Here is a 10,593-nt window from a genome sequence, read left to right as displayed (position 1 = left end):
CTACGTGCCGGCTTAATCCCTCGGAGGAGCCGCCGCGGAAGGGCCGAGGAGGATTAGCCCCGGGCGCGGGCCGGGCGATGGCCCCGTGCCACGCGCGATGGCCCCGTGCCACGCGCGCCGCCGGCTGGCAGTTAAAAGCCGAAGGGCGGAGCCGGAGGGGCGTGTCGCCGGCTCCCGGGCCGGGGCGCGCCGAGGGTGCTCGGGCGCAGGGGCTGCGCCCCGCGGGCACCGGGGGGCACAAGCGTGCGTGCGCGCCGGCCGGCTCCGGGTGCAGGCGGGGGCTCGGGCGAGCCCCCCGGCGGCCGGGCAGGAGCTGGCGGCCCCCCCGGCCGGCCCTCCGCCCTCCCGGGACCCCCGTCCCACCTCGCTGGCCCGGACCGCGCCTCTCGTCTCGCCGCTCCTCGCCCGGCCTCGCCTCGGCACTGGTGGCGCCGCCGCCCCGCGAGTAGCGGATCGGAAAGAGCCCGCCCCCTTCTCCGGCCCCGCCCCCCGCCCGAGGGAGCCGCCTCTGAAGCCGTATTCTCGCGAGAGAGAGCGGGCGCGGGAGGGATTGGGTCCGGGCGATGCAGCGCTGCGCCTGCGCCTTATCTCGGAATCCCTCCCCTCTCTGCCTCCCCGCCTCCGGGGCTTCCCTTTCCCTGCCATGTGGCGCCTTATTTATGATTTGAGACGGGCTCCGTCCACCTGGCCGGCCAGGCTCCGCCCCGTCTCCCTCCAGCCAATCCTCTAGGGCGCTTCCGTCCCCGCCCCCTTCCGCTCCGCCTTCAGCCCCGCCCACAGCTTGGGTGCTCGGAAAGCAGTGGGTGGGGCGAAGGCGGAGAGCGCGCTGGCGGCCGCCGGTGCCGGGCTCAGTCCCCAAAAGCACCCGCCCGAAGGGGCACTCCGCCCGCTTCCCGTTCGCCGAAATGCCCGCCCCGAGTTCCCCTTTTTGCCCATTTAGAAACACCTAGACCAACTGGGAAAATGTTATTCAACTGATGGGGCAAGATTCCGTCTGAGCAATAACGGCTTTAGCTGGAGAGACCCGCTATCCCGTGATCCCCAAAGCCCTGGATTAAATCGCGCCTTTCGGTAATGAGCTCTAAATCCCAGGACCTGTTCTTCAACCTTTCTGCAGAATTTGACGCCTCGGCCTTGAAACTCTCTCCCGTCCACACTACGTTGTCCTCATTCTTCTTTTTCCTTCAGTCATTTCTTCCTTCTTTCCCCATTTAATTGTGTTAATTCTTTAAAATGTAATTCTTGGCCAGCTGCTCTGTTCTCTACAGTCTCTCGCCCAGAGAACTCATGGCTTCAGTAATCTTCTGATTTCTTCCCTGTTGCCCACCAAACTTGTCTAAGTTTCCCCTAGAACAGTTAACCAAAAAAACTTGACCTGACCCCAGTGATGAGCAGAAGGAGAAAGAGGAGAGCTGACTGCTGCTGGGATAGGAGGGGCTCACTGAGGGATGTTGATAAAAGAGGGAAAACCTGATGCCTTCTAGCTTCCTATTTTAATTAAAAATTCTTGTTAGAGGTACTAAACTCTGTTGTTTCTATTGCGAGTTATTGTCCTTTAACTCTCTTCCCTCTCTCACCCAAACTAAACAAAGCAGTCTGTACTCTGCACTCTTCACTTCTTCCCCTTTCAGTCCCTTTGTCATTCCCAAGCAATCCGTCTTCCTTCAGGTGATTTCTCGGTTGGTTCTCTTATCCGTCTGTCGGGGTTTCTCTAACGACCCTATTATTTTTTCTTGCTTGAAAAGCACATATCTGAAGACAAATGCAATAGACTGGTTAGAATGAAGACACAGCAGATCATTAATTAGCAATTAGAGAATTGTCTAATTTCCTTCAGAGTTGTAGGACTCTTCTATTTCCCTCCCATCCATCCAATCTACTTTTCCAAGGGTCACACTATTCAAGGCAAGAAACCGAATACTCTGATAAGAGTTAGGCTCTAGGGCAGCTAGGTGGCACAATGATAGAGCACTGGCCCTGGAGTCTGGTACCTGAGTTCCCTGACACTAAATAATTACCTAACTGTGTGACCTTGGGCAAGCCACTTAACCCCATTGCCTTGCAATAAAACAACAACAAAAAAAAGACTTAGGCTCTAGTACACCAGACCTCTTGGGAGGTAGGGGAAAGGGGAAAGAAGACTTGGACACCTCAAGGCCATAGCTAGGGAGATTTCCACTAAAGAGGGGAAGGAAGAAGAGGAGAGCTGAGTGAGTGGTACTGGATTGGGAGGAGCTCAGTGGGGAATGTAGCTGATAGAAAAGGGAAAGCCTGATACCTTGTAGCTTCCTATTTTAATTAATTCTCATTAAAGAGGTACTAAGCTCCATTGCTTCTACCCTGTATGGTGAGTTGGCTCTGAAAATATGCTGAATTTATCACTGGAGGACAAGATTCTACAAGGGAGAAAAAAACTGTGCAAGACTATATCATAATTTGGTCAGGTCAGAATCTGGCAAAACTACAGGCCTTGCAATATTTCCAAAGGTTTTCTTTCTTTCCTATCCTCAAAAAGTTCCTCTGCTCCTTGAAGATTACCAACATCTCTTTTGTAAAGAAATTTCTGTAGGAAGGAAAAAAGTGTTATCAAGCCCCAAAAAGAGCAGAAAGAGATTTAATAAAATAAAGAACAAACATCTCAACTATCTTTTGACTGAAAATAGATTGTTGATGTTCAATGACATCTATTCAGTTTGAAAAAATATATTTTATAAAGGAAAAATGGGACATGCAGTGTTGGGGGATTTGTGAATTGATCTAATCCTTCAGAAGAGCAATTTGGAACTTCGCTGAAAGTACTATAAAACTGTACATAGTCTTTGACTCAGCAATACCTCTACCAGGTCTGTACCAAGAAAGATCAAAGGAAAAAAATCTATAAGTACAAGAATGTGGGGGTCCTGCCTCCGCGGGGTCCTTGGAACTTGACAGGAGGGATAGAGTGGGAGAAATGAGTTGAGTCAACAAGTGGGTAAAGGCAGGAGCAGGTTGACTGTCAGCTGCTTAGATTTATTTTTATAGTCTTAGAATCATATGAAACAAGCAAACTAAAATCATTTCCTTGGTTACAAAAGTATACAATTGTCATCATTAATCACATAGTTCATATGGTTACAACTTTGATCATGTAGTGGTTACAAGTGTGATTATCAATCATGTAATTAATTTTCTTGTCCCTGCTCAGACCATAATGACCTCAACCTGCCTGTTGCCTAGTTTGTTGCTGCATAGTAAAATTATTGATTAAACAGAACTTTCCTTAGAATAATCTTTGATATAATTTGTTTAATGGAATGCTTCTATGTTTTTGTACTGCATATATAATGTTTTCGATATGCTCCCTTGACAACCTATAGTGAGGGTAGCTATGTTTGTCCACCTGTCCGTTGGCTCCTTCAATAACTAATTTTCCTTTCAGCCCTTGTTGGTAGACGCTACAGTTTCTATGACTTTTTATTCTTTGCCAATAAACTAAGGCTGTTAGAGTTTACATATTGGTTACCTATATTAACTATTCTCTCACCATCTTTATCATATATTTCTGTGTATGGTAAGGGGGGCAAAACTGTTAATTTCCCTGGAATTCTATCTGACCCATCTTGTATCTGGTTTCCCTATATATATTCTGACATCTTCCTGGAAGTCCCAGTGCTGTGTCTTCCAAAGATTTCATAATGCTGAAGCCTTTTGTATGTCTCAGGGACAGGCAGTCCTGTTAAATTTGGACAGAGTTCACAATCTGTTTTATACAAGGAATTTCTCTGAAATCCTTCCTTTATAGTCATTCCACTATTAGGATGAGTAAGTTTTGCAATCAATAATAGACCTATAAATATGGGTATACATGGAATCCCTATATATATATATATATATATTGAAGAAGGAAATGTTGTTCCATCAGGCAGTGTGACTGCCCTGAGTCTTCTTGACGCGACTATGTCAAACAGCTTAGAGACCCTGGCTCCCAACACAAGAATATTGATAAAAGCTCTTTTTCTGGTGGCAAAGAATTGGAAATTGAGGTGATGCCCATCAAGTGGAAAATAGCTGAGCAAGTTGTAATATATAATTGTGATGGAACATTTATTGTGCTATAAGAAATGATGAGCTTTCAAAGAAACTGGGAAGACAATTGACAAATGGTCAAAGGATATACAAAGGCAATTTACAGATGAGGAGATCAAAGCAATCCACAGTCATATGAAAAATTGCTCTAAATCATTACTTATTAGAGAAATGAAAATTAAAGCTTCTCTGAGGTACCAACTCACACCTCTCAGACTGGCCAATATGACCAGAAAGGATAATGATCACTGTTGGAAGGGTTGTGGGAAATCTGGGACATTGTTGGTGGAGTTGTGAACTCATCTAACCTTTCTGGAGAGCAATTTGGAACTATGCCCAAAGGGCAACAAAAGTGTGCATACCCTTTGATCCAGCAATACCACTACTGGGTCTATACCCTGAAGAGATGATGAAAAAAGGGTAAAAACATCACCTGTACAAAAATATTCATAGCAGCCCAGTTTGTGGTGGCAAAGAGTTAGAAATCAATTAAATGTCCTTCAGTTGGGGAAAGGCTTAGCAAACTGTGTTACATGTATATCATGGAACACTATTGTTCTATTAGAAACCAGGAGGGATAGGAATTCAGGGAAGCCTGGAGGGATTTGCATGAACTGATACTGAGTGAGATGAGCAGAACCAGAAACACACTATACACCCTAACAGCAACACGAGGGTTATGATCAAACTTGATGGACTCACTCATTCCATCAGTGCAACAATCAGGGACAATTTGGGGCTCTCTGCAATGGAGGATGCCATCTGTATCCAGAGAAAGAACTATTTATTTGTTTATTTATTTTCAGGTTTTTGCAAGGCAAATAGGGTTAAGTGGCTTGCCCAAGGCCACACAGCTAGGTAATTATTAAGTGTCTGAGAACCCAGGTACTCCTGACTCCAAGGCCGGTGCTTTAACCACTATGCCACCTAGTCGCCCCCATTACCTTTAATTTAGAAAAAGACTGTTATCTTATTGTCTGATCTTGCTACCTTATACTTTATGTTTCTTCCTTAAGGATATGATTTCTCTCTCATCACATTCAATTTAGATCAATGTATACCTTGGAAGCAATGTAAAGACTGGCAAATTGCCTTCTGTGGGGGGGGGGGGAAGTAAGATTAGAGAAAAAATTGTAAAACTCAAGAATAAATAAAATCTTTAAGTTTTAAAAAAAAACCTGAGAAGATAAATTGATGCAAAATGATGTTGCAAAACCAGAAGAACATTGTACACAGAAACAGAAATCTTACATAATGACCAACTATAAATGACTTAGTTATTCCCAGCAATACAAAAATCCCAGATAATTCTGAAAAACCTTCAATGAAACATGTTTTTCATTTCCAGAGAAGGAAATGATGGAATCTGAATTGAGATCAAAACATACTTTTAAAAAATTTTTTAGAAATTTTTCTTTGGTTTCTTTTCTCTGTTTTCTTTCACAACTCAACCATTATGAAAACATGATTTGTCTGATTGCACATATATAACCTTTACTTACCTTCTCAATTATGAGGGAGGATAGGGAAGGTAGGAAAAAAATTTGAAACTCAAAATTATAAAAAAAAGTCAAAATTTGCTTATCTATGTAATTGGGGTAATAAAATAATTTTTAAAAGGAAAAATATTCTAAACTGAGGTAATAAAATATCAGATTCAATTGAAGAAGGACTCAGAGAGGGGTGGAGCCAAGATGGCAACAAGAGCGGATCAAGTCTTGGGGGCTCTATCATAAATCTTCAAAACTAAGGACTCTAAATTTTCCAGAGACAGAATCCACAGGGGGACCTAGTGAGGCAGTTCTCCTACTCAAGGAAACCTGGAAAAGAGCAGAAAGGCTCTGCTCCCCGGGGTTGGAGGTGGGGGGGGCCACCAGAGGGGTGGCCCACCAGATCAAAAGAACTTCAGTTTCCCGGAGGCAGCCCCAGGGTGCTGGGAGCCATGGCTCACAGCAGCAGGGGAGTTTCCTGACCTTCGCCCCAGGGAGCACTGGGCACAAATTGGGGGAACAACAGGGCACACAGAAAGCAGGAAAAAGAAACAGTGGAGCAGGTAAGCAGGAACCCCCAGGGCATGAGCCCATTGAACCTAGGGAGGGGATTGAAGAGAGAGAATGCAGAGCTCTGTCCTCTGTCCCTGGAACAGGACTCTGGAGCTCTGACCACATTCAGATCCTGATTGAAGTCTAGGCCCCCCCATAGAACAGCAGCCCCCCCACCTCAGCCCTGTGGCAGAGGGGGCTGGTCATTCACAGATCAGGAGGGAGGACAGAGCTTCACACACTGAGATCCTTGTGGGAGTGTCCCAAAAGCTCAGGAAGCACCCCAAAAACAGGCTTAGGCTGGGAAAATGAGCAAGCAGAGAAAAAAGAGGAACACCATTGAGAAATATTTTGCATATGAGCCCAAGAAGAATCAAAACACTCAGTCTGAAGATGAGGAGGTACAAGCTCCTGCATCTAAAGACTCCGAGAAAAACAGAAATTGGGCTTAGGCTGTGACAGAGCTCAAAAAACACTTTGAAAATCAAATGAGGGAGTTAGAAGAAAAACTGGAAAAAGAAATGAGAGAGAAGCAGGAAAAACATGAAAAAATGAAGTCAGCAGCTTAGTCAAGGAAATCCAAAAGGAAGTTGAAGAAAATAGCATGCTAAAAACCAGCTTAGGTCAAATGAATAAAACAGTTCAAAAAGTTATTGAGGAGAAGAATGCTTTAAAAAGCAAAATTGGCCAGATGGAAAAAGAGATAAGAAAAATCTCTGAAGAGAACAAATCCTTCAGACAAAGAATAGAACTCAGGGAGATTGATGAACTTAAGAGAAACCAGGACTCAATACTTCAAAACCAAAAGAAAGAAGAAAATGTGAAACATCTCATTTAAAAAACAACTGATATGGAAAACAAACTTAGGAAAGATAATTTAAAAATTATTGGAATACCTGAAAGTCATGATCAGGAAAAGAGCCTTGACATCATTTTCAAAGAATTACTACAGGAAAATTGCCCTGATATCCTAGAAGCAGAGAGCAAAATAGAAATGGAGAGAATCCACAGATCCCCCCGAGAAAGAGAGCCCAAAAAACCAACCCCTAGGAATATTATAGCCAAGTTCCAGAATTCCCAAGTCAAAGAGAAAATATTACAAGCAGCCAGAAGGACACAGTTCAAATACCGTGGAGCTGCAGTCAGGATCACACAGGACTTAGCAGCAACTACGTTAAAAGCTCATAGGGTTTGGAATACAATATACCAGAAGGCAAAAGAGCTTAGAATGCAGCCAAATATCAACTACCCAACAAAGCTGAATGTCCTCTTCCAGAGAAAAAGATGGACTTTCAACGAACAAGGGGAATTTCAAATGTTCCTGTTGGAATGGCCAGAACTGAACAGAAGGTTTGATCTTCACATACAGGACTCAGGTGAAGCATAGAGATTGGAGGAGAAGGGGAAAATATGAGGGACTTAATGATGATGAACTGCATGCATTCCTGCATAGAAAAATGATAATGATAATACTCATATGAACCTTCTTAGTTAATAGAGCAGGTAGAAGGAGCTTTTATAGTTGAAGCACAGGGAAAGCTGAATTTGAAGATAAAATATGGTGTAAAAATGGAGTCAATAGAAAAAAGGGAAATGTAATGGGAGAAAGAAAAAGGAGAGGGGGAATAGGCCAAGATATTTCATATAATAAGATTTTTCTTTATTACAATGAGCTATTGCAATGATATGGAAGGGGGAAGGGAAGGGGGGAATGAGGGAATCTTCACTCTCATCAGAGGTGGCTAGGAGAGGAAACAGCATATATATACACTCAATGGGGTATAGGCATCTGGAGTAAGAAGGAGGGGGGTACAGGGGAAGGGGGGGAATGTGAGTGATGGAGGAGAGGATGGACCATGGAGGGAGAGTGGTCAGATATAACACATATTCTTTTTTACTTCTTGCAAGGGACTGGGATTGGATGGCCTGTCCGGGACCATAGGACCAGGTGGATGCTGGGCCTAAGAGGTGGTATGGGGGCTCAGGGGCTCTTAGCCCCAGGGCCAGGGATCTGTCTGCTGTGCCACTCAGCTACCCTACAGCAGATTCAGAGTGAAAGGAGAGAAAAAATATAGTACATGGTAGTGGAGAAATATGAAAGGAGGGAGTTGCGATCAGCAATGCCAACAGTGGAAAAATATGGAAGTAACTTTAGCCATGGACTTATCATAAAGAATGTGATCCACCCACAACAGAGTTGGTGGTGTTGGAACAAAGACTGAAGCACATTTTTTATTATTATTATGGGGGGGTGGCCTGCCTGGGGCCACATAGCAGGGTGATTGTTGGGTGTCTGAGGCCAGATTTGGACCCGGGTGCTCCTGGCTCAAGGGCCAATGCTCTGTCCACCACCCATACTATTATTACTATTTTATTTTATTTTGTGTCTTTTTTTTTCTTTTTTTGGTTTTTGCAGGGCAGTGGGGCTGGGGTGGCTTGCATGTCACACAGATGGGTGATTATTGGGTGTACAGGGCTGGATATGGACTCAGGTGCTCCTGGCTCTCGGGCTGGTGCTCTGTCCCTGGCCATACCTACAATTATTACTATTTTGTTATTTTAATGTTTTTCTCTCCCCTTTACTTTATCACTCAAGCGAATCTATATATTTTTAGGGGAGGGTTTATTTTGTTTACTCTTAAACAAGAATATTTTATTAATGTATAAAAAACATTATTTGTACAAAATGAGAATAAATAAATTTAAAAAAAACAAAAAAAAGAAGGACTCTGAGAGTGATTATTCTTTCTCCCTTTCACTGAAGGCAGACTTACTCTTGGATTCAAAGGGGATCACTTACACTATTTGTCTCCAAAAGGTCCTAACTTTAAAATTTTTGAGTTATATAATCTTATGTGAAATCACTTAAATTTTTGAAGCTTTAATTTTCTATAAATCAGGCAAATGAATGTTTGCATTGACTGATTACTTTGAAGAAATATTAGTCCTCTCTCACCCTCTCTCCATGAAAAAATCTTTTGCAGCCTCCCTAGTTTCTGTCTGTTTATGATTTTATATATATATCTTCACATGAACTTTGGTACTTTTCAAGTATGTCTTTTTTTGCCTAACTACATGTGTATAATATAACGTAGTAGTATTATTGCCAAATCTGAGCCTTGAAAGATATGTCAGAGATCATGGAATAATTTTGGTCAATGTTACTTCAAAATTACAAACAAGCCCTTATCCAATTAAAACAGAGATCACCTTAACTCAAAGCAAAGACATTTAGTTAAACAGAATTGTTTAAGAAAATCCCTCACATGCTCTCCTACAGATTTCTACCTCACCCGTGAAAGAAGAAACATTCATGGCCTCAATGTCTGATGCTCCTAGGATTGTATCCCACCTGCCTTTAAAACTGCTACTCATTTCCCCCACCCAACCCCTGCAGAGTTCCTGATATATGCCATGGTGTCTTCTCCACTGAGTTAGAGACTTCTGAGATAATCTATTAGACCTCTTTTTTTCATTATGCTGCCATCCACTGGGTGTTGATCAAATCTCAGCAGTATGTGACCTTTTGTGAATCTAACATTAGCTTTTTTGTGAGTCAAACTCATAGCTATACCAAGCCAGGAAAGCAAGATTCCCTTAAGCCAAGTTTCTTTTAAACCTAGAAGACCTGCAGACACTTGAATAACACTAGTATGATACAAATTTTTCTGGAGCTTCACTTAGTAAGACTAGAGGAGATAGGGTGAAGTTTGCTCTCTTTATTCTTATATACTCCAATAACTATTCTTACATATTGTTAAGTCTAAGATCCTCAAAGTTGATCTAATTCCCATTTTGGTTAATAGAGTTACCAATTTGATTCTGAGTGAAAAATTTCCCCAATATGATCAATCTATATTTTAATAAATTTATATTTTTTTGTTTTCAAGGGACCAGTGAGACTGTGGGTTGTTGGACATAATCTGATACTATTGCCAAAGCTAAAAGGTCCTGACTTAGATAATAGAAATATATTCATAGGAAAAAATAACTGATTCCAGTGAAGAATGCAGGTATAGAATTTTGAAATAAAGAGTCCAACATATATTACCCCCTATTACTTTCCTATATAAACTCTTCTTTAGTCACACTAGTATCCTTAAAACACAATTTGTGGTGCTTATAGAACATTCTCTGATTCTCATTGTCTATCTAGAATCTACCTCTCCCACCTAACTAGATGAGATCTTATAGGTCAACTAGTTTGATCTTAGTTCAAAACATTTTTTAACATCCCTTACCAGGTGAGCAATCAACCTCTGCTTGAACACTTCATATTACAAGGAACTCAATCTCTGTTTAACATCTTTCGTTTTTAGGAATATCTTCCTTATATTAAATTGAAATCATCCTCCCTGTAATTTCTACAGTTCTCATCAGTGAGAGTGCTGCACTCTATGAGTAAGACAGAATTGAATTCCTCAAAGGAAACAAGACATAAGTATGTTTAGAGTAAGCAGCCCTAAGTATTCGGTATGGACTGTGT

At 42.5% G+C, this 10,593-nt stretch overlaps 1 protein-coding gene across 3 annotated transcripts in view; it reads right to left on the bottom strand.

The window, feature by feature from the left end:
* CHST12 (carbohydrate sulfotransferase 12) overlaps positions 1 to 465 on the bottom strand; it is a 34,751-nt gene extending 34,286 nt beyond the window's left edge. The window contains exon 1 of one of the 3 annotated variants that reach the window (XM_074207703.1): positions 364 to 465. The gene's annotated coding sequence lies outside the window, so the exon portion shown is untranslated. Of the gene's footprint in view, positions 1 to 8; positions 92 to 363 lie in introns of those variants that run through there. The other 2 variants (XM_074207704.1, XM_074207705.1) reach the window with 2 other exon arrangements.
* Positions 466 to 10,593: the final 10,128 nt, after the last annotated feature.

The sequence above is a fragment of the Macrotis lagotis genome, chromosome X (assembly GCF_037893015.1).
Source record: "Macrotis lagotis isolate mMagLag1 chromosome X, bilby.v1.9.chrom.fasta, whole genome shotgun sequence".
NCBI lineage: Eukaryota > Metazoa > Chordata > Mammalia > Peramelemorphia > Peramelidae > Macrotis > Macrotis lagotis.
This window is presented reverse-complemented; position numbering and strand designations above follow the sequence as displayed.